Raw genomic sequence first — 20,856 nt, forward strand, 5'->3', positions numbered from 1 at the left:
CTTCATAACATATTGAAATTCAATTGTAGTGTTCATAGATTTTCATTTCTACTTTTCAAAAACTCTTCAATAGCTTCACGATATAGATTTTCTTTTCCAAACTTCGGAAAGTAATTCATCATGCCATGATTCTTCATTTCGAACTTCAGAGGCCAACTCCCTCTTACTTTGATCATCAAAGGCTCATTACCTATCAAGAATAGGCCATCAACATATAAAACCAAAATCAAAGTCATACCTTGGACCACATTTGAAGTAGAGGTTTGGATTGGCACATATCCCTGGCTTCACTCGATAATTGTCAAAGCAGACATACCAGGCTCAGGAAGCTTACTTCAAACCATAAAATGCTATCTGCAAACATTATAATTGATCAAACCAAAATACTCAACCTCACACAAATCAATATTGTGCAATAAAATTAACTAAGTCAACTTATCAAGCTTTAGATGCCAAATAAAAACTAATATCAAATTCATAAAAGATTCTTCCAATATCACCTTGACAAAATCTTTGGACCAGGTGTCAGGTAGAGCTCATATCCAGATAGTAGGTTATGAGTTCATCTATTGTCATGTCCAAAAAAAATTATTTAAACATTTTCAAACTCCATCAGGCCATCCACATAATCATAATATGAATTATTTTGTCACTTTATGCAAATATATACCAAGGACAAGTCATATATCAAGAAAAATCATCAGTTATCAAATTAAAACTCTAATTTGTTACCAATATGAGTTCAATCAATTCATAACTCAAAACATATCTATTAAATCTCAAGCATAATGTCAAAACTCCAATATTACTCATATATATTAAACAAATATGCCAATTCTTGTCAAACCCTTACAACTATTATCAATTACTGTCATATACTAGCTTCAATGATCAAATCAAAATAACATACTGATATGCATATTCTAGTTCCCTGCAAACAGAAGTTTAGTCAACACATTCACATTCTCTTTAGTAAGTCAAACACTCAAACTTCCCTACTCATTAAACTTTCTATTGCTTCATATCTATAAGGCTATCATCATACTCCTAGTGCACTCCTAATTTCATGCATAAAACTTCATTTTTTGTGACTTACAGGAACAAACACACCCATAGGCCTTCTCCCGTGCGTTTGATAGGCTTACATCTGAACTCTTAAGCATTATTCCATGTAGTTTGGGCTTAGACTAAGATAAACTCTCTCTTCTCAGACTAGAACTTGTTGCATACCAACAACATTAGATATTTGTTTTTTTATGTCCAAAACAAAATCTTACTTCAACAATAAAAATTATTCTATACATTTAATGCAAATGATAATAGGTGCAGGGATCTTATGAAGAGTTTCTCCCTCTTAATGAGCAACCACTTCAGTCATCATCATTCAAAACATTAGCACATATATAATACTATCATGCAATAGTATAATTTTCGAATCATCAAACTGTATCAGATTCTTAAACATATATACATCTGTTCACGGTACTGGACCCGCCAACATTCAGGGGATCTCCCTAGTATGAAGTCCCAACTAGACCTCACACAATTTGGTGTAGGAGTCCCATTCGGTACGATGGCCCGGTTGCCATTATCTTAAAGATATGCTTGGCTCTTTCTTGTTAGCACATGAGAGTGGTTTTATTTGTCTTCGAACAACGAGGTTCACATGCCTGGTGAGTGCTTAATGCTTCTTCTGTCAGAGTTATTTCACTGTAGAGGGAGAGGGTGGAAGTGAGTCTCAGGTTGAAAGGGAGTAGTCCCAACTCTGCTAGAGACACACAACACAACAGGACATGTGCAGCTTCCAGTGGAGTAGTCCACACGGATGTAGAAGTCACAAACACAAGCTGAGCAAATAGCACGTACAACACCTAGAAAAATATTCCACACGAGCGTAATGAACGTTATAACAAGTTTAGAAGAACAAATATATCGAGTGCCCAGTGGGACAGCCCACAAGGGAGAGACAAAGTTAGCAACTGATACAACACATTTCCAATAGCATATGTACTAAAAAAACCAAAATATCTCAACTGTCTTAATACAGGTTAAAGCAACATGCATTACAAGCGTATAAAGAATAGTCTTACAAACTAATACAATACATGTGTGAAAACGTGTTGGTTTGTTAACAGGCTTATAAATTAAGCGAAAGTTCCAACACCTCCATACACCATTACATCACTAACCCTAATATCGGGGCTTTGGAGCCACTACTTGATCCTCAAAGAAAATATTACAGACTCTCAAGGCTATGTGGGAGGAGCCAAGGTGAAAAGTCTTTTGCATGTACAAATGAGGGGTATCTATAGCCAAGGGTAAAACTAACCCTTGTGATTGTTCAACTTCCCTCATGAATGTTTGACTTACATGACTCTTTGGATTTACATGTGGGTCTCTTGGACATCCACGTTAAATTAGATTGATTACAATAATGTGTCCCACAATAGTGATGTGGTCGAGATGAATCATGACACGAGGCGAAACGACAAAGCTGGTATGTTCATGCTTCTGGTGGTGTGCATGTCGAGCTACAATGTTGCTGAGTGATGGATGTGCTCTTGGTGTATCATAGCTTCACCTCCGCATGGAAAGGTGTGCGAAGTATTCGATGGTATTGGTGTTCGCTTGATGTTGCATGTGCACGTCGCCCGTTCACTTGTACTTTTTCATGATTCATGTGTTTGTCCATTAGCGAACAAGTCTCCTTGCATGCACTCCTTGTTCATCTCATTCGTCGTCGCACCATGTCTCATCCAAATACTTGTATCTATAATCACTCATGATGAGACGGCATCAAATCCATAAATCTCTTAGTTTATCATGATGCATTGTATTTCTCTTTCGAATGCAGGTGACTAGGAGAGAGGACAAGGCTCTACAACTGTGCGAGGCATATTTTAAGCAGGGATGTGGCTCCGAGCATTGTCCATGAAAATTGCGTAGAGGACATTGGGAGGCTGAATGGGCAATCTGGATTAGTGGTGGATGTCAGCTAGATCTGGCTCGGTTGGAGGTCAGATCTGTGCAATTTTTTCAAGGAGACAATGCAAGAAGCAGAGGGAGACTGGCAGTGAAAATTGTACAATTTATCTGGGGAGATGGTAGGAGGCTGCTAGCAAAAATTACACAATTTTTCTGGGGAGATGGAAGCAGGCTGCAGGAGGTTGCTGGCAAAAGCTGCGTAGAGTTGGGAGGCTGGCCTACTGGACTTCCCTGTGTAGTTTTTGAGCTGAGCAGGATGATGGGAGACTGCTTATTAAAACTGCGTAGTTTTTAGGATGAGTAGTAGGTCGGTTGACAGGGTGACTAGCTGGAAAAACTGTGCAAGTTTTTAGGGCAGTGCAGTGACAGGCAACGAGTGTCTGTCCGACATGTCTGCACAGTTTCCTTAGATAGTAGAAGCAGGCATGCTTGGAAGCTTTTGCGCAATCTTTCAGAGGAGTGAGGCTCGGGGTTACTACCTAATCAAACTCTCTAGTTGACCAACTAGAGCCTTGGTTGATGTTGCTTGCGGGTAGCATAGATTGAGATGGCTTGCTGGGAAAATTTTGTGATATTCTGGGTGACATTCAATCGAGTCAATTCCAGGATTGCGCAACGCAGACTGCCTGGGACGCATGTAGGTTTTATCCCCGAACAAAAATTACATGCATGCGAATTCTAAAACATAGAAAATAAATAATGCAAGAGAATAACACATAAAACACATATACACAGAGATTTTCCGTTGGATCCCAAAACCGGGACTACCACATTGATTTTTCATTATATTCCTTTCAATGTTACAATACATATATATTCATTTCAAAGCATCCAATACCATGGACCGAAAACCATCGCATCCAAAACCATGTGCGAAAACCATGCACAAAACCATAGGTAGGTCACCCAACCTAATATAGGGTCCAAAAAAATTTTCCCCGGGGCACTGCCCCAGACCCCGTAAAGGGGGCTACCCGCCTCCCTCAAACCCCCTAGATAAGGGGGGTTGCCACCCCCTAATTGCGTAATTGGCGCAATGAAGGGGGGGCTCCGCCCACCCTCTAACTCCCCGGTTAACTAGGGGAGCTAGTCGTGGGAAGAATATAACACAACCCAACAAGGCAGCCTCAAGCTCTACTCAATTCTGGGAAGTAGTACATGTTCACTGAGGGTTGAAACTGCGCACTGTAGCTCAGCGGAGGTCCGACTGTTGGGGTTGGTCTGGTCAACATAGCTTCGACAAAATGACTAAGTGTGTGAATGAGTGACTTTGTACATGCATGAACTTGCGAACACACACTCAACATGACTTGACGACAAGATGCCCTAAACCATCAAGACAACATACACATAGTGTGACTGACGGATGGTGCGAGCAACAAGTGAGACACTTGTGATAGATCATTGAATGACCATAGCGACACTTTCACAACACTGCATACAACTTCGTGTGTGAGTGCGACAAATTCTTACATAGTGAATGCAACTTGTACACATGAAGACAAACCTTATACATAGCTAAAACATGGTTGCAAGCATGACATTGTGACCAACATGCAAATAGATGTCTGATGAATGGTTAAGCGAGGGGGGTGCAAAGACTCAACATGGGCTCACGGAATGAGCCCGAGTGCTTGCAAACATCAAGGAAAAACCCAAGGAAGGCTCTGAAATTGGATGCAGGCCAAAATTTTGGAGGGTGTTGCAGTCGCTACAACAACATCCTAGTCATAACATGTTAGCATCAACTACTTCATCATCACACATGAACATGACATCAATTTTTCATCAAGTTTTAGTGTCATATAATTAGGACAACTAATAGGAGTATACTCCAAGAATCATGATTACAACATCACTTCTTTTACATTATTCAATCATCAAGTCAGAACATTCAATTTTGTCACATTGTCCAATTTAATAAGATTATCAAAACCTAACCAAGGTCAATAAGAATATCTTAAACATCAATCTTATTATTACACTTTTATCATCAAGGTTACCCTGCTTATCATAAGTAATATCAAGTAACAATATATAAAAAAATAATGTATCTTGTAGAAATTCCCACTATAGATCAACAAATTATGCAATATACTAAAACACAATATAAGATATACTTCTACAACACTTTGCGGAAGCTTAATTGAATTGAGCAAGATCAAGAGAACACATATAACTGATAATGAGAAATCAATCACACATAACACAGAAGAAATAACCCAGGGAAAGCCTCAGCCTAAAACCCCAACTCTGTATTATCATACAAGTGGAAAAATGTTCAGATTACACAAAGATTTAGCTTGGAAGCCAACCAGCTCTCAGTATAATCCCTCTGCTACTCATAGACAGTCAAAGTATTCTCACAAACCTTCTCCTCTGCCCTCCAAGCCTCCTATTTCCTTGCGCAATTTCTCTTGGGTCCTCAAGCTGCCACCTGTGTGTAACAATCCCTCACACACTACTCTGACCTCTGAAATAACTGCAAAAACCTGAAGGATATCATTCCTTCTACATGGATGAGTTTCCTTTATAGGAAAATTCCTCCAACTAATAGTACACTGTCCCTTCCTTTAATCTCAACTGGGTCTTTCTCTGAACTGACATGCATGAGTTATTTATGAGAGAATATTTAGTTATCTGGAGAACACTAGTTGCATGCATGCATGCATTAACTAAATGAACTCACAATTAGTTCCTCCAACTATTTGGAACTAATTTAACTGGACTTAACTCAGTTAACTGAGCTAACTAATTACAACTCAAATACAACTCATCCTTATCTCCTTAATTAAGGGATAACTTCCTCAATGAAAGGGATAATTGTTGCATGTCTTCACATAGACTTCATGTTTTATTTTCTCCAACTAATTAACTCAAGATGAATTAATTAATTATTTTTCAAACAGCTGTTGAGACCAAATTCGAATTTTAATTCTCAATGTTAATTTTGGGACTAATTAAAATTGGAATCTATCCTGAAATGCTATTTATAGCAATGCTATTTTTAGCATTTCTATTTTATCATTCCTTGTTGCTATTTTCCACACTGGTACCTGAAATGCTATCTATATCAATGCTATTTATAGCATTTCTTGTTGCTATTTTCAACATATCTAGTCAGCTTCAGGAAAGCCATCATGTCTAAAATGTAAAATGATTTCCAAACATCAAGTGCACCAATATATCAAAATCAATGTTTCTAGGAGGATTTGCTATGACTTCATAGGATGTAAGATATTTGTTTAACACCAAGTGCACTAAATCATCATATGCACCATAAATCAAACTTAGTTTCATATGCATTCACGAGCCATTTGTGGAGGTGGCGTTCTTATCATACCTTAGGGATTACCTTGCCATCCAATATTGTAGCTGAAACACTATACTATACATAACAACATTAAGATACCTTTGCACTTTGTATTACTTATTTTTCATGGGAAACTTTAGCTAGTTTCTTCCCACACTTTATATGATCCTTAAGAAGGATGCACTTGTCACATCTCATCAGGGGGTTAAAAGTATCCAAATATTTGAATATACATGCAGGAAGTATAATCAATGATCAACACAATAAATATAAACAAATCTAAAGACATAAAGAGGTAACATAAATAGTAAGAGTAATTATATTCAATGAGAGGTGATCATCTCCCTCTTGAACTAGCCCTCAATAGTCATGACAGTCCATTTTCCATATAACATAGTTTCCTTTATGATATTTCAACCAACTTCATTAGCAACAAGGCCCTGTTGAGGCTATCCCATCTAGGGCTACATCAAACCTATCACAAGTGCTAGAACATCTTCAGACTGATCATGCTAGCGTTTCTATATTGCACATCTCAAATCTTTGTCATAATATAGGGTTTATTCCAAACCATAACCTCATAATATCCATCAAACACTAATAACCAAATTTCCCAAGGTTTCCTTCAAACCCTAGCCTCCGTTTAGGTCTCCTCTGTATTATTTTGCATCCATCAAAGGTGTCTTCATAGTGGTGATCTTCAATGACTCTTTTTTTAGCCCAAATCTGATACCATGTTAACTTTTTCTTAGGGCTATATTGTTCTTTTCCTTAGATAATTGCATTTCTTCATTTGCATATTAAATTCACCCCATAGAATCATATCATTATTCCTATTTACAACGTTATTTTGTAACATATGCAATTATATATAAATAACAACATCATACAATGCAACAAAACATAAAGGAATAATAGAAGAAAAAAATCCACACATAGAGACACTAGGGTTGGTTGGAGACCACCACAAAACCCACTATAGGGAAAACCCTTTCAAATTATTCTTTTTATTATATTGTCTTTGAATGATTAAACAAAAGAGAGTATGATGATCCATATCTTCAACCATAAGACTATCCAACAAAATAAACTAAACAACATCCAAGAGATGAACCCAATAATGCTAATAATCAAAACCTTGATTCAGAAGCCTATGGTCAACTACGCACCTCTACGGTCAACTGACAAAATCCACAGTCAATTGATAAAACCAAAACCTAAGTCCCAACCACATGCAGAGAGTGATGTGCATCCAACTGAAACCCTCCAATCGCACGCATGAGCCTACATGCTCATGGTTATATCCGAAAATTTCCTATGACAAGCCTGTGATCGGAAACCAAAACCCTAGCACACGTGCGAGCTTTGGACCCTGTAATCTCAGACCCGTGCCAGTGAACTTCCACTAACCATCATAGACTTATGTGTGCCAAACTAAAGAAAGAAGAATAATGATCATAACGATGATGTCCAAATGAGGGTCACTTGACTTGTATTTATAGCAATCCATGAGTGTGCAATTTCTCTTTTGGGTAGACCTATCCTTTTGTGCACATGTGGGCTTAAATTAACAATATGCTTTCACTTGTCCAAATTGAGTGCTTCAATAGTCGAAATTGGTCCTCTCAAAAATAAAAATCTAATTCCATGATTTGAATTTGTCATTGAGATACCAAATTAACATGAATATCATTCTTAGTGCTATGTGAGATTTTGTGAAAGCCAAAGCTTGATCAATGCTCATCAGCCAAAATGCTTTGGAAGAAGCTTCACAATCTCTACTCACAGAACCATGTAGGTCAAGATGAAGATTATGTTTCAAATGAAGGATATGAAGAAGAAGAAGCAGTAGTCATCATGGAAAGAGAATTGATCAGTGCCTTAAGTGGTCTTAGAAAAATAGAGAAGGAAAATAGCATACTTGAAGAAGAAGTTTCTCTCTTAAGACTCAAGTGTAGAAATCAGAAAAGAAAGAGAAAAAGTTGACAAGTCAATTACAGGAATCTGTTCAAAAGTATGAGGAAGAATTTAGTCAAAATAAATAGGAACTTGATGTAGATCTAGATGAAATAAACAACCTCGAGGAATGGGAGAAGGAGAAATTGTAAGATGTCAAAAGAAAAACTCATGTCATTAATGAGAAAGATCAATAAATTGCTCGCATGAAGACAAAGGAAAAAGAAGAAGGTGAAGATACATGCAATGAAGGCACAATCTCTAGCCCTTATAAAGAAAGGTTGAAGAGAAGCATGATAAAAAATTCTTCAAAGGCCAAATCGAAGTGAAGGACAAAAGAAGGTTGAACATTTTGTTGCTCCAAGAAGTAATGTTGAAGTAATCAAGGACAAGGATCAAAAAAGTGTTGCACCTCCTCCAATGAATAATGTCTTCTGAATATCAACAACATTAAGGAAATTCATTTTATCTAGGTACCCTAGTATATTTTCTAGGCATAATTTTTCATGTACTAAGTTTGGACATAAGGCTAGGGATTGCAAAGCTTATGACAGGGATGATTATCAAGGTCACTCTCAAAACCCTAGAAGAAAACTTATAGGATCACAATATAAATATCCAAATGGCTTTGTCTACAGAAAATATATGTCAGTTGTTCTATCATTTAGGGATCATGTAGAATTATTCAAACGCCATAACTATGGACATATAGCTAGTGATTGCAGATACATGATGGAATATTCCATGAAAGAGAATTATAATATCATGTCCAATAAGTTTTAGAGAAGAAAACAAAAGAAAAAAGATCAAGTGAATAAAAAATCTCAACAGTCATGCTCTCAGGATTTGTAGTCACAAGGCCATGATGAATCTACATGTATAATGTAATATTTCAATATTTAGGATGATCTAGTTGTTGAGTTGGTTCATACATAATTTCGAATAATCCATCTTGAAGAGCGGATTTCTAAGCAGCAGTGGTTGCAGATTTGAAGATATATCCTTCAACAGTTTGATTTGGATGGCAGATGTGAAGAAGATGTCGTAAGAGAAATAATCAACATTTTTGGTAGATTAGTCAGTTATGTGTTGAAAGGAGTAGCAATTTTTGAATGCAAAGTCATGGTAGTTTGCAGAAGGACTCATTTTCTTTTTCATAGAGACAAATATTTTCAATGATGCATATTGACAAGTGGAATCAAATGTGGCAAGATGAGAGAGGCATATCATGTTAGGGGGAGAGAAGAAGTTAAAGAGAGAAATGAATATTGTAAAAATCAGAAAAAGATGATTCATTAGGGGGAGTAACCCTTTTCCGTCAATATCAAAGGGGGAGATACATCAAGAAAGGAAGATCATAAGCATGGAGATAAGGGGAGTTTTAGTTGCAAGGGGAGTATGTGTGTTGCCATCAAGGACAAAGGGGGGAATTTTTGAACGGTGTTGTAATTGATGGAAATGCTAGTTTTTAAATGCTCTTAATATTTGTCTTTGGATTGTATTGATTTGGAGCTCCATTGATTTGGATTGCATTGATTTGCGTTAATATTCGTGTGGCCATGATTCTAGAAATTGATGAGGAATTCAGATGAAAGGATCAATAATTTTATAGGCAAGACCATACTCATTGTATATACCTTGCCATGTTGATTCCAATGACATGTGGCACACTCCATAAATTATCACGGTTGAGGAGATATGCCTGATCAAATTTTGTACCCTAAAAGTATGGTACAGGTCCTGAAATTGAGATGATGAAGGCAACTTGATGTTTGGTTAATTAATGGAATCTACTCTCAAGAAAGGTGATTAAATTGTGTTGGGCTTATCAGCCCTCATAATAAGGAATATCCTTCTGGATTTTAGACATCTGTGGTTTATATCTTCTGAGTTAGTTACCGGAGAACCCACAGTAATAACCATATTTTGTCAATGTTTCAAATCCCAACAGGGATCCATCATCAGGACTATTTTTGAATGTTGATAGTAGAAGAGCTAAATGAGAGTTTTAAATAGTTATGAGGTGAAGGTCGGTTCTTAATATTTATTAATATCCATATTTTTAGGTTTTTTAATTTAGTTTTTATTGTAATTCTTTTTAATTTAGAGGTTAATTCATTAATCGGAGGATATTAAAATAATAATTATTACAAACTATTTATTATTAAATCTAATTGTCAAGAAATTAATTATATGATTTATAGAACTATTCTTAATCTTGATCTAACTATAAATAATTCTTAGTATAAATTAATAATAATACTAATAATTAATTAATAGTAATAATTAATAATTAACAGTAATAATACTAATTAATAGTAATAATTTATAATAATAATCATTAATAACTAATAGTAACTCACCTAATAACTATTTAAAACTCTCATTTAGCTCTTCTACTATCAACATTCAAAAATAGTCATGATGATGGATCCATGTTGGGATTTGAAACGTTGATAGAATATGGTTATTTCTATGGGTTCTCCAGTAACTAACTCAGAAGGAATATCCTTGTCAAATTTTGTTTGCAAAGAAGGATGTGGTCAAGAGTATATTAATTAAAATATTGGAATTCAAGTCGTCTCCAAGGGTGATTGAATTGGCTCCAAAATTTTTAAATTTTGAAAATTCAAATTTCAAATTTTTAGCCTATTTTTGTAAGTTGACTTCATGACCTACTACGCATGTTGGAACCATTAGAATACCCCTCCATGTCTATATATATGAGCTCATATTTCTCCTTGGGTGGACATAAAATCATTATCATCTATCAGTCTGATCTTGGAAGGCTAGAATAGTCATGCAAATGTCAAATTTGAGCCAAGTTTGTCTAAGTTTAATTGATCTTTTGTGGGAGTTGTTTTCACTAGAACATATACATCTCATGAGGCTTTTTGGCCCCCTATGGAGAAGGCATATCTGGACTTATATTATTAATTTGTCCCTGATCTAACTCACTTTGATCCTTATCTCCTTTGAATTAGTCTAAGTAAACTCAAGCCTCTTCTTATATGGTTGTGGAAGCTTATTTCATCCTTGTCTAGAGCTTGCCCTCAAGCAAAGAAATTATTCTTGAGGAAGATGGCCAAAGCTTTGAAGCTTTCAAGGCATACATTTCTTGCTTTTATCACTAGTGTTTTTAAGGCTATTTCAATGGAACTTTGAGATCACTATGCATTGTTTAAGGGCATGTTTGAGGCATCTCCACATTGTTTCTTAAAGTTTATTGTTTATCCTTTTGAGGCCTGATCTGAGGTCACATTCTAAGGAAACATTTGCTTATAGTATGAGCCCTAATATGAGCCTATCCTAAGGTTTCCTTTCAACCTTGAGGTAGAAATATAACTGTTGTGACATTTTATGACACTTTTGTTCTAGACTGAGTTCGAAACAAATTTTTTGGGTTAAATATCTTGCATCTTTTGGGAGGTTTCTAAATATCTTGCATTTTTAGCTACATTCGTGATAAATATTCGCACTAATATGAAGTTGTTCATTGGAATAATTTCTAGGTCGTTTTCTCAAGACAGTTCTTGTGTGAATCTTTTTGAGACTACTTGCTCTAGTTAATGTTTGATCCAAGTTTTTTTGTGTCTATTCAAAGAGTTATTCATAACAAATTTAGCAGTAGAGATTGAAGGTTCAATTATGTGGCTTGTTTCTAAGGCTAATTGTGGAATATATTTTATTGTTTTGGGCTTTGACTTGTATACTCATGTGGCTCTCTTTTAAGACATTATTCTAAGTTTCTTCAAGAATAATCTAGCTTTGCTAAAGATATCTAATCTTAGTCTTAGATTCTGTTTGAGGTGTCTTGTGTTCATATCCTAAATTTCTCTATGGCTAATTTAGAGAATACGAAAGGGTTAATTCACACCTAGAAAAAGACTGAGCTGAATGAGATTCAAGTACAACTATGTAGTGGGGTTATCAAGATTGTGAGTTAAGGAAACTTAAGGGATAGTTGGTGCAAATACATTCTAGAATTTGTTCTCCTTCAGGCTAGATTTGAAACTATCATTGAGGAATTTTCAAATCTAAGGCCATGGTTAAGGAGAAGAACTCGTTGAAATCATATCTATAGAAAATATGAAGTTAGGTCATGTTCATTAAAGGCATCAATGAGATCATTAAATATTGCAAACAAATAATAAATAAAGTGGTTGAAAGAAAATGGTCAATCAGTGACTCTGCATGGGTTATGAGTTGCTAATTTATTGAATAAGATGCTCCTTCAAAATGATGTGTTGATGTACTAAAATATTTTGGATGAAGGATTGTTAGTCCAACTTGTAGGATTACTTGTAGTAGATGGTTGAATGCCAAAATGTAATGATAAAGTGTCTATCATTGTATGTTTTTTAAGTAACATGTGTCCAACTATATATGAATAGAAAGAAGTTATAGTTGCTTGTCATTATGATGGTTCTAGAGTCCTTTGAAGGTGTACTATTTCTTGATGATTTGAAAAGGTGTTAAAATATTGCTAATTGTTCCATATATCTAGAGTTTACATTGTTGAGAACTATCATCATTGCCAAGCACTAGTTGTTAAATTGTATTACCTTGAAGATATTTTTTTTAACAACATTTGGCACAACAAGTATGATTTCAGCAAGATCCAACACAAGGTGGAGATGCCATTCATGATCAATTAGAAACTATGGATGTATTTCCCAAGAAATTATGAATGTGAAAGACAATCGACACTTCAACAATCATTGTTCTTTATTTCATATGTTGTGAGTATTCTTAAATCTTGAAGCCTTTTCCATGAGTTAAGATTATTTTTTGTTACAGTCTATCAAATGCAGATCCTCTTCTTTGTTACCTCAATGAGAGATGCGAACAATGTAAAAGTGTTGTGTAGAAGGTACAAAAGTGTATGTGTCTATTCCACATCTTCCTCCCTTCATACATATTCACTGCTTCACATATTTCTTCTGCACACTTCCATCTCATGCAACATGTTTCCATACATTCATGAATTATTTTTTTATGGGATAAATTTTTCAACTAAACTTTCTTTAGGGATAAGTAGCGTTAAGCAGGTTGATAGTAGATTATTTATTATAAGAAAAGATGAAATGTGGTTAACAAACAAGAGAGTGAAGCAAGTTGCAATGATTGGAGAATCCTGTTAGTGTCAGTCTTTCAGCCTTCCTCCAGTGATCAAACGTGCTCTTACAAAGTGATTTTGAAGTGTCAAGGTCAAATTTTGTCATTTCAGTGAGTCTTCAAGCAAAATTTGGTCACTAGGCATTAGGTCTAGGGTTTGCTCTCACTCTTTTCAAAGTTGCCCAAATGCTAATCTATGTCACTATTCAGCTGATTCTATCATCATTCATAGGGTTGTCATTATCATCTCAGTGTCTAATGAGTCATTTTACATCTTGTTCATGCTTCAGTTGCGCCTAGGTAAGGTCATTTCCCTCTCCTAGGGTTTTGAAGGCAATTTCTCTTGGATGGTCAAATCATTAGCAAAACTTGTATCCAGATGTTCATACACCTTCCCCTATCCTTCATGTACCTTATCAAACACTTTCCATCACTGAGATCCCCCAAATTCCTCATTTTTGCACAAACCCTAGTTTCTAGCTACAACCTAGCAATTTTCTAGGTTTGGCCTGTGTTTTGCCCTTTTGGACCCCTTCCCCTCACTCAATCTCTGAGATTCCACTTTCCCCTGCTTCCTAACATCCCTCCCCACTCCCAAAAATTTCCCCAAGAATTTAGAAGCCCCCTATCCCCTTCATTTCGCTTCATTTCCACGAAATTCCTTGTTTCACACATCGGGATCAGTTTCACTCAAAAGATGTTTTAGAGCAATAAAAGATGAATTTGGGAAAACTGAGAGAGGTTTTTGTCCACAACAGGCCAAGGAAGAAAAACCTCCTTCACTTTTTTCACAGATGTCATGGTTTTAAAGAATGTTAAAAATACAATTGCCAGATCCAAGGAGGTTGGCCAAGGCACTAAAACGATGGAAAAGGCCCGATCCACTCCAAATTTTGGCCAAAGCCTCTTTGAGTGAGCATGGTACTTGATTGGGGACTCCCAACCCAAATTTCAAGAAATTTGGAGAAAATTTTGTCAATTGTGAATTTTTTGTGCCACACACAGGTTTTTGCTCTAAACGCGTAGCGCGCCACACGCTACCCTGAAGATGGAAGTCCATTTCTCAAAAACTCAGCGTTTTTGGATTTTTCATGACAAATTACACTTGCTCAGCAATGGACAATACATTTCATCAGGTTTTGAGCCCTCAGAAGGTCAAAAAACATGCAAAAAATGACTTTCTGCCACTTTTTGGACACACAGGAAGCAGTCTTGGGAGATTGCAATTTTGGAGGGGTAAATGACCACCAAATTGAGAAATTCTACTTGGGTTGGAAAGTAGACATCCAGAACTTTCTAAAAATCCTACTTTTGACTCATTTGGATGCTGGGAAGTGCCTCAAAAGTTGGCTCAAAGGCGCGCTACACGTTCAGGATTGGGGCGCTACGCATCAGCACATTTTCTCAATTTTTCATCTATAGCTCAGGAATTCGCCCAGCTTTGACCAGTTTTGACTTGTGATGGGATTTTTCACCCTCTTTGATGTAATTAATGTAGTTTCGTGTTGACATGACACTTATTTACCTATTCTAGAAGATTCATTCATGAAATAGCAAACATTTAATGAATGAATTGGTTTCCTAGCTTATAGAGGCAAGTTGTTTTGATTGCCTAGATTGTAGTGCTTTGTTTAGAATTGGTTGAAACAGCTCCTAGGATGATGAACTAGACCCCTAGAGGCAAGGAAAGGTGTTAGCTTGCCTATATTATGTATTTTCTTAGTCATTTTCATGGTTGGACTCTTGAGGGATAAGCTTCTATTGTATTACACTTTGTATCTCTGCAATTTTGGCAAAGGAAAGACCAGGGTTTTGCAACACTATTTGGGATTCCTGTGGTTATTTGTGTTGATGGTGTGATTCTCTCATTTACTTGTAAGATTTGTTATGTGTATCAATTTCCTATTTCTCTTTTATGCACATTAAGTAAATGAAGTGTTAAGGTAGAATTCATAATTTATATGCTCTGCCTTTAAGTTTGCTTAATATCTATGTTTTCCTCTGTCTAAAGAGAACTCTCGATGGTTTCTTGCTGTCTTTAGCTCCTCACCGGTCATTCCTATCCATTCACTTAAATCAAATGCATCAAGACAATCTCCTACCTTGCCCCAAAAAGACCTCTGCAAAAACTGTGTCTCGTCCCCGCACCCAAAATTGCTCTCCCCCTGTTTTCCACCAAAACCCTAAAAATTTAAAATCAAACCTTCTCTATCAGTTTACTAGCCTAAAATCAGTGTTCTTTATTGGTTATCTCTGCCCTTTGAAGATCTTTGCCGAGATAGACCCGGAGAGAGCCCTCTCCTGCCCCGTAGGGCTAGCTACGAGGCTAAGTGGTTTGATGTTGCCTTGGATTTTGTCTTTTTCAGCCTGAGGCCAAATTCAAGCGCTAACATATTGGTGACCATACTGGGGAGAATAAACTTGTCTGTGGATTGATGTGTTTGTTTCATAAGTCTTAGACGGAGCCTGAAGTTATGCCAGGTAGCCTTCGAAACGCTTTTGCTTTGCATAAGCGGAAGTAGATAAACGCTGCTTCAGTCCATCTCCATGAGCTTGTGAATACAGCACTTCATTTGCATTGTACCCCAGTACATGTATCAAGTTCAGATCTGATTGTTGATAGTGGACAACGATCAGACACTGACAAGGCTGAAATCATTCACCTGGCGACTCTTTTCACTGAAGAATCCAGCCACCTGTGCTTCATGGTGACTTCACTGCAGAGAGATCAGTAGCTTTGAGCTTTTCAAGATGGATCGGATTGCAAGAAGATACGCTCCCCTGAGCCGAGATCACATCCTTGGTTTTCTAAATAAAATTCCGAAGGTAGATTGGTCAAGGAATTTGCCTACATTTAATGATGATGGTAAGAAGGATGCTGCTTTACATCTAGTTAGATTTCATATGCATATTCACAAGTTGAAGGTGGATTTTCCTGAAGATTGCTTGATGAAGATATTCTTGGCCACTCTGGAAGGTGCAGCTCAATCCTGTTATGAAAATTTTCCGCAGGCCTGTATTTACTGTTTAAAGGATTTTCATGCCTTGTTTATTGAAAGATATCAAGCATATTATCCATCATTAAATTTAGTTCATGACTGTTGCAAACATGCTTCAACTTTTATTGAAAGCCTTGAGAAATATTATGAAGATGATAATTTTATGGACGTTGAGATTATGGAGGCTCTGTATGAGAATCCATTTCAGCAGCATAAAGAAAACTTAGAGAATTCCCATCAAGATGATCAGGACATTTTGCAGCAGAATCAAGATCAGCAGGTTGAAGATAATATGGCTAAAAATGATGAACGGGAGAATGACATTTCAGATCTGCCCACAGAAGACAGCAGCATGCAAGTAAGTCCAGTGTTGATTGTATATTGTGATAATGTCCAGTCAGCTACTCCAGGTTCTGTTGAAATCATTTGGAATGCAGAAGACACAGTACTTCATACTGTTAGTCCATCATTAGAACACGGCCTTCATGAAGAAGCAATCCAGTCAGTTCATGAACAGCAAGGTGAGATCTTTGTGCAAGTAAGTGATGAATCTCCTTTCAATAACTCAGTAATAAATGATAGTTTGAGTGCCCTATCATATGAAGATAATTACTGTTTCAGCAGAAGAGAACAAAAGGAATTGTCTCCTTTGTCTAAAGAGGAGATAGATCAGCTCTTGAAAGGTCTTGTTACAGTCCAAGCTACAGCAGATTTGCAATGCACACATAGTCAGGAAAGTGTTGGGGAAACTTCTTCCTCTATTGAAAAAAATGACTGTCTTGTAGATTAGCAAACAGATAATGTTTTCCTTCACAAAGATGATAATCCGGCTGTCATATCATATACAAATGACCTACAACACATTCACACCACAGAAGAACAAAACATTCAGGATTTCCATTCAGATTCCACTTCATATGTTTCATGTGCTGAAATGCTTTTCCAAGAAGAGATCTGCCCATCCATTTGTTCAGAGTTTTTTGAAACCCGTGAGCATACTTTTACCGAAGCACATGATGAAGGCAGATCAGAATTTGAAACAAAGGACACCTTGATCTTTCAGCAGGAGGTGGCAATGGAAAATCTTCATGTTTTTTACGATCCTCTAGCAAGTTTGTTGCAGCCAGCAGTGAAAGTGTTTATTACAGTGTTTTGTTGCAGCCATGGTCAACTATGTTTTTGGATGCCCAGTGATAGGTTTGTATTGTTGACCAGAAGATCTAATCAGGAGAATCAATCAAGAAGGCATCTGCTTGATTGGTTGTATTGGCATTTTGATATAGTTTGATGTATATTGTCTTGTAAGAAACACAGGTGGTTGTCATCATGATTTCAAATCTTGATGGACTGTTGCCCTTCAATAAGCTTTGTAAGTTCTTGTTTAGTTAAGTCAGTCATGAGTCGTTTGTGAGTCAGTTTTCAGTCATGTAGGTTTCATAATTGAGTCGGTTTGAATCACGTTTCACTCAATAAACGAGTCAAAGTCTTGTATCGTTTGTCAAATAATGACTCCATCGCCCAATGGATGAAGGCACTGTGTAGCTCTTACAGAGATCTGCGGTTCTTGGCACCTCCAAGGAGCTACCATCCCCATTGGAGACAATGTTAGTGTCAATCTTTCCAGCCTTCCTCCAGTGATCAAACGTGCTCTTACAAAGTGATTTTGAAGTGTCAAGGTCAAATTTTGTCATTTCAGTGAGTCTTCAAGCAAAATTTGGTCACTAGGCATTAGGTCTAGGGTTTGCTCTCACTCTTTTCAAAGTTGCCCAAATGCCAATCTATGTCACTATTCAGCTGAGTCTATCATCATTCATAGGGTTTTCATTATCATCTCAGTGTCTAATGAGTCATTTTACATCTTGTTCATGCTTCAGTTGCGCCTAGGTAAGGTCATTTCCCTCTCCTAGGGTTTTGAAGGCAATTTATCTTGGATGGTCAAATCATCAGCAAAACTTGTATCCATATGTTCATACACCTTCCCCTATCCTTCATGTACCTTATCAAACACTTTCCATCACTGAGATCCCCCAAATTCCTCATTTTTGCACAAACCCTAGTTTCTAGCTACAACTTGGCAATTTTCTAGGTTTGGCCTGTGTTTTGCCCTTTTGGACCCCTTCCCCTCACTCAATCTCTGAGATTCCACTTTCCCCTACTTCCTAACATCCCTCCCCACTCCCAAAAATTTCCCCAAGAATTTAGAAGCCCCCTATCCCCTTCATTTCGCTTCATTTCCACGAAATTCCTTGTTTCACACATCGGGATCAGTTTCACTCAAAAGATGTTTCAGAGCAATCAAAGATGAATTTGGGAAAACTGAGAGAGGTTTTTGTCCACAACAGGCCAAGGAAGAAAAACCTCCTTCACTTTTTGCACAGGTGTCATGGTTTTAAAGAAATGTTAAAAATACAATCGCTAGATCCAAGGAGGTTGGCCAAGGCACTAAAACGACGGAAAAGGCCCGATCCACTCCAAATTTTGGCCAAAGCCTCTTTTACTAAGCATGGTACTTGATTGGGGACTCCCAGCCCAAATTTCAAGAAATTTGGAGAAAATTTTGTCAATTGTGAATTTTTTGTGCCACACACAGGTTTTTGCTCTGAACGCGTAGCGCGCCGCGCGCTACCCTGAAGATGGGCAAGTCCATTTCTCAAAAACTCAGCATTTTTGGATTTTTCATGACAAATTACACTTTCTCAGAAATGGACAAGACATTTCATCAGGTTTTGAGCCCTCAGAAGGTCAAAAAACATGCAAAAAATGACTTTCTGCCACTTTTTGGACACACAGGAAGCAGTCTTGGGAGATTGCAATTTTGGAGGGGAAAATGACCACCAAATTGAGAAATTCCACTTGGGTTGGAAAGTAGACATCCAGAAATTTCCAACAAGCCTACTTTTGCCTCATTTGGATGCTGGGAAGTGCCTCAAAATTTGGCTCAAAGGCGCGCTACGTGTTCAGGATTGGGGCGCTATGCATTAGCACATTTTCTCAATTTTTCATCTACAGCTCAGGAATTCGCCCAGCTTTGACCAGTTTTGACTTGTGATGGGATTTTTCACCCTCTTTGATGTAATTAATGTATTTTCATGTTGACATGATACTTATTTACCTATTCTAGAAGATTCATTCATGAAATAGCAAACATTTAATGAATGAATTGGTTTCCTAGCTTATAGAGGCAAGTTGTTTTGATTGCCTAGATTGTAGTGCTTTGTTTAGAATTGGTTGAAACAGCTCCTAGGATGATGAGCTCGACCCCTAGAGGCAAGGAAAGGTGTTAGCTTGCCTATATTATATATTTTCTTAGTCATTTTCATGGTTGGACTGTTGAGGGATAAGCTTCTATTGTATTACACTTTGTATCTCTGCAATTTTGGCAAAGGAAAGACCAGGGTTTTGCAGCACTATTTGGGATTCCTGTGGTTATTTGTGTTGATGGTGTGCTTCTCTCATGTACTTGTAAGATTTGTTATGTGTATCAATTTCCTATTTCTCTTTTATGCACATTAAGTAAATGAAGTGTTAAGGTAGAATTCATAATTTATATGCTCTGCCTTTAAGTTTGCTTAATATCTATGTTTTCCTCTGTCTAAAGAGAACTCTCAATGGTTTCTTGCTCTCTTTAGCTCCTCACCGGTCATTCCTATCCATTCACTTAAATCAAAGGCATCAAGACAATCTCCTACCTTGCCCCAAAAAGACCTCTGCAAAAGCTGTGTCTCGTCCCCGCACCCAAAATTGCTCTCCCCCTGTTTTCCACCAAAACCCTAAAAATTTAAAATCAAACCTTCTCTATCAGTTTACTAGCCTAAAATCAGTGTTCTTTATTGGTTATCTCTGCCCTTTGAAGATCTTTGCCGAGATAGACCCGGAGAGAGCCCTCTCCTGCCCCGTAGGGCTAGCTACGAGGCTAAGTGGTTTGATGTTGCCTTGGATTTTGTCTTTTTCAGCCTGAGGCCAAATTCAAGCGCTAACAAATCCTACATGCATCTCTAAGGTTTTTGATTTCAAAGAAATTGTGATCATTTCTCTTCGCATTAGCATTTCCGAATTTTCTAGTTTGTGCAATCTTAGCACTTATGTTACCAAAATCTGGTAATAATTCTTGTTCTTCAAAATTCCACCTCAACTCTTTTTATTTTTCAACTAAATGCCTATGTGCCTAGAAATATGTTATATGGTGTATAGCATATCCAGTGAAATAAGACAAAATCATCTCAATCGGCTTGAACATGTTAAACATAAAGCTACTAGCATAAACTATTAATTCATTATTGATGGAAAAACACTATGCGAGTGAGCGGAGTTGGAGACAAATTAGGGTTCAATATTTTAAATTATAAGTGTAGTAAGGGAATACTTCAGTGTATCACAATAAATTTTTGTTCAGTATTCCACATCTTGATCAATGCCAATTCTTATCTATGTCCAAAAATTTGGGTTTTTGGGTACCTATATATGAGGATCCTTGTTCACAAAAAC

The sequence above is a fragment of the Pinus tabuliformis genome, chromosome 8 (assembly GCF_031772625.1).
Source record: "Pinus tabuliformis cultivar Carrire ecotype Pingquan chromosome 8, CPIR1, whole genome shotgun sequence".
Lineage (NCBI taxonomy): Eukaryota > Viridiplantae > Streptophyta > Pinopsida > Pinales > Pinaceae > Pinus > Pinus tabuliformis.